This window comes from Lycium barbarum, chromosome 4, assembly GCF_019175385.1.
Source record: "Lycium barbarum isolate Lr01 chromosome 4, ASM1917538v2, whole genome shotgun sequence".
In the NCBI taxonomy this organism is placed as follows: domain Eukaryota; kingdom Viridiplantae; phylum Streptophyta; class Magnoliopsida; order Solanales; family Solanaceae; genus Lycium; species Lycium barbarum.
In genome coordinates, this window is record NC_083340.1 from 40211312 (window position 1) to 40216047 (window position 4736).

A 4736-nucleotide genomic window follows, 5' to 3' on the forward strand; every position below is an offset into this window, starting at 1 on the left:
AATATGAGTAGAATTGATGTCTATTATGATTATACACTTGTTATACATTCAGAATGTACCAGAAAATAAGGAATATAAGAGGTAACTAACCAACATAGAGAAGCACTCAAAAAACTATGCATAACTCAGGATACACATTAATTATAAATCAAATAACACCCCTCACATACCCATGAGAACCTTTTTTAAAAATGGGTGGACAGACCCTCAAATGTTTAATTTTGTACAATTTGTTTTACTCATTTAGTTGATGAAAGGTGTGTGTTAAAAAATTTAAGAAGGATTTATAATAAAGAAGAAAAAACGTAGATGAAGGGCCATTGGAAAACAACTCCCGCCAAGTGCTAACTACCATCCTCCCTTGTTGAGGAGAGCTAGAAATTGATAAAACAAAAGAAACTTTTAGATGGGTACAGATGGGGAAACAAAGAAACCTATTTTAAATTGGGTATTTTTATATAATCCCTAAAATTATGTAATCTAATATCAATACCCCTATAATTTCTCCTAACAATTAACTACTTACTAATTATATCTGGCTAGAAGCGGTTGAAAAAGTGTGGAAATTGATTAAAATGGGTTATAAAAATAAAATAGGTTTATTTTGAGTTAATAATTAATATGGGATGTTGATTGAGTTAATTTTTTTTTTTTTTTTTTGTAAAATATAGGAGTATTTATAAGTGGCATTTAATTTGTCCCATCTCCACCCTTCAACACACCCCACTTTCACCCTCACCACCCCACCTGCACCCTGCCTCCCACCCTCACCCCCATAGTGTTTGCATATATATATATATATATATATATATATATATATATATATATATATATATATATATATATATATATGTTTTTGGACCAATGTTTTTTATTACTTACCAAGCCTTAACAATCCTGCTTATGTCTGCAGGTCGTGATAGTAGAGTCGGACGGGGAGCCCCTTCGCTGGAATCGGAATTGGATTGACGATAATTTTCTCATCTGGAATTATTTTCTTCCACTTGAACCTTTTAACGAGATGATGCATGAAAACAAGAATTTCTAAACGAGCATACTCTTTTCTTGGGCACATTCTTGGTCCTCCACCAAAATGTACAAATGTGTATGGAGCAGGTCCACTTCCTTCAAATCTTGAAGGGTCAAACTTTTCAGGCTCGGGGAAGAAGACTGGATTCTTGTGTGTAGAATTTGTACTCCAGTATATCTGTATCAATTTTTAGTTCACATCGATCAGGTTAAGTTGACCTACAACCAGAAGTAACCTTTCATTGCAATTCAGATATCGTAAATTTAATGTCATAATCTAAGTTCATGGCATGTATTGTATGCTTTGGGACTAGGCCAACACGAATTTATTTTTGCGCTACGCCATATCGAGCTCCTAAAAAGGGATATTAATTGTGACGCTCATGACGGAGGGCGAGTCAAAGAGGACAAACCAATAGGCTTCTAACTAGGTTGAAAAGCTTTTGAAGAAGGGGTGCAAATGACATCTTAGGAAAATCGCACATGATAGACGGGTTTTTAGGGCTCGATGCGGCATAGCCCGAAAGACAAATTCGTGTGGGCCTACACCCAAATTAGACCTTATGTGCCATGGACTTTGATTGTGACACTAAAAATAGAATAATCATATATGTCCGGTTATATCACATCGATCCATAGAGTATAAGTTATTCACACTAACACTCTATATAAGTTTAATCCAATTTTGTTTTCTTAATGGTGCCGGCTGTTCATGAATTAATATTTTTAGGAGAAAGATAAATATTTTTTCACCTTCCACCCTTTTGGAATGGAGAAACCATTGAAGATGAAATCAGCAAGGGCTTCCCTAAAAGCACCTTGGAGGGGTGGGGCAAGTCTTAAAACTTCACAGACCACGTTCCATGAATATTTCATCTTTTTAATGTCTTCCCAGTTCAATAATTCCCCTGGAGCCTTTGACTTTGCAATCTCCATTTGCTCTATATATTTTTTGAACAAACAAAAAAATTGTCAGAAGCAACAGATTAAAAATTAAAAGGAAAATTGATCTAACGATAAATACACTTTTCATTCAAGTGATATGGTATTTGATCAAACAAATGATTTCTTGGTTGTGCATCAAGCAAAAGACGAGAACATGACGATATATAGTACTCCCTCTGTTTCAATTTATACCTCTTAGTTACTTTTTGGAGAGTAAAAGATTATTTCTTTGATTATAATTTTTTTAAATACTTTTAAACATTTGGATTTGTTAACTGGTGTAAATTATGGTACTTTTTATATAGCTTCTAAATGTTGAAATTTTATTTCAAAAAAGTTGAAGATTAATTTATAATCCATATTCTTAGTTAGTTTGACCACCTCGTACTCCAAAGACACATAAATTGAAATAGAGCGAGTTGTACAATATATATTATATTTAAAGTGCAATTACGCATAACTATATCTTTGGAAAATATGTTTATTGATAAACTGAAAAATAAAAGATAAATAATCGAGTATATTTGACTAGATAAAGTACGTACATTAAAGTGCAAAAATTTGACTGCGTGTAACTTAAATCTGCTAGTCACTTTCAGGTCTATCAAACACTAACAATCTTTGATCAGCTTCACAAATAATAAGATTTCAAACTCCACGAATAAGACATAATTTAATGAAATTAGTACATAGAAGCATGAGCATGGTCACAGTAATACTTAGTAAGTTACATGTTGCAACAGATAAAACTACAACCTTACTTCATTATGAAAGCTCGGGGATATATAAGAAAATTGAAAAATTAAATGAGTGTTGTGAGTGAAAGTAAGAAGTAGATTACCTTGGTAAACTCCTTGATCGATCTCTGGAAGCTCAGCACGACACTTGACTATGAAAGTACAGGCAGAGCTAACAGTATCCTGTCCACCAATCAACAACCCTAATATCTTATTAGCAATGTCCCACTCCCCCATGAATTTTCCATTTTCATCACACGTCAATAGCATGTATGATAATATATCTTGTTTTGGTGATGCTTTCCCTTCGCCCAAATCAATCTTTCTTTGTTTTATAATTGCAACAAGCTCTTTCCTAATAAAATTAGAAGCCTTAATTGCTCGATTAAATGGTGTTCCGGGCAAGTCAATAGGGATAGAAATCAAACTAGAAGCTAAATCATCGAAAGGGTCGGCAAATTCAACCACACGGTTAGGATCTTCCACACTCACAAACAATAGACATGCTAGCCCAAAAGTATAACGTTTTGCTAGTTGGAAAACAACAACTTTGTCATGACCATCCCGAAGCAACGTGACGTTGGGCCATGTGGTCCATGATCCCAACGTAATGTTGCAATGCTTCAGGTATGAAGAAATTTAGTAGCATTTTTCTCATTTTAATAGCTTCAGCTTCTTTGGAAGATGTTTGTGTTGTAGATGGAAAGACTTTGTTCACGGAATTCGGCCACCATACTTGTACCAACTTGTTTTCGTTTGAAAACAAGAATTTGTTGCCCGAAGCACCACAAAAGACAGCGGCTTGTTCACCTAGAAGGTGAGTTTTGAAGACAATGGAGGAGTACTTAGCTATACGATCGAAGATGAATTTTTCAGGGTGGCCTTTGCAACCAGTTGAGAGAAACTTGAGGCTCTCTCCGAATACAGGCCACCCTATTTTGCCAGGAGGAAGGGGACCGGACAAGGCAGATTTGTCTTATAGTAGAAGAAGTGAAGGGAGAGGGAGACCAAAAAAACAAAAAGGCAAAGAAGAGAGACATAGAAGAACTCCATGTCTTTGTTTCTAAATAATTATCGCACTTGCTTTATTAGAAGTAATGCTCTTCGTGCCAGTTCTTTACTTGGATGAGGTTGGATTGTTGAGGGAAAACTTAGGGAGTATATATAGGCAAGTATACTTTGTGGGGTTGACATATCGGGTGTGTTTGGTATGACGAATTCTTTTTTTTAAATCTTGTTTGGTTGCATTTAAGATCTTGAAAAATGTTTTTCTCAAAATAGGAGAAAATATTTTTCATAAAAATTTGAGAGAAAACATTTTCCTGATTAATAAAAATTAGGGGTGTACACTGTACAGAGGAAACCGACAAACCACACCAAATCGATAATCCGAATCAAATCGAGAAAAAAACTCGACTAGTGGTTTGGTTTGACTTGGTTTGGTGGTGGAAAAAAAAAGGCCGATCATAATTTGTTTGGTTTGATTTTAACTAAAAAAAGTCAAACCGAACCAAAGCAACCCGAATTACATATATATAAAATTTTAAAATATTTATACATAAAATATTTACTTATAATGTAATTTATTAATATTTCTTAAGTTTTTTTCATAGTTTTTGTCTTTTAACATATTATTTCAAGTTTGGACTTAGAGTTTTGAATGTTCCAATAAGATTTATAGCCTATAGATGTTAGTTACTCAAATAAAGTCAACCAAATCAATATTAATGCTAACAAAAGTAATTCAAGCCTAAAACTATGAATGATAATGATGTTGGATATCTATTATTTAGTTTTGCATTATTAATTTAAACAATGAAAATATATAACTTAATTTTATTGTTTTCTTTATCATGTAATTATAAATACTTATTACCCGTACTTATTTTAGCATGATTTAGTATTTTTAGGTGATGATCATTCTCATCATGCCTTATTAATTAACAATATTTATTTTATGCTATTTCATTATCCTTTTTGTTGAATATTTAATAACAATGTCACCACTCATTTCACATTTTTGTT

At 33.3% G+C, this 4736-nt stretch overlaps 1 pseudogene; it reads right to left on the reverse strand.

The window, feature by feature from the left end:
- Window positions 1-838: 838 nt before the first annotated feature.
- LOC132638392 (beta-amyrin 28-monooxygenase-like) lies at window positions 839-3828 on the reverse strand (annotated as a pseudogene).
- Window positions 3829-4736: the final 908 nt, after the last annotated feature.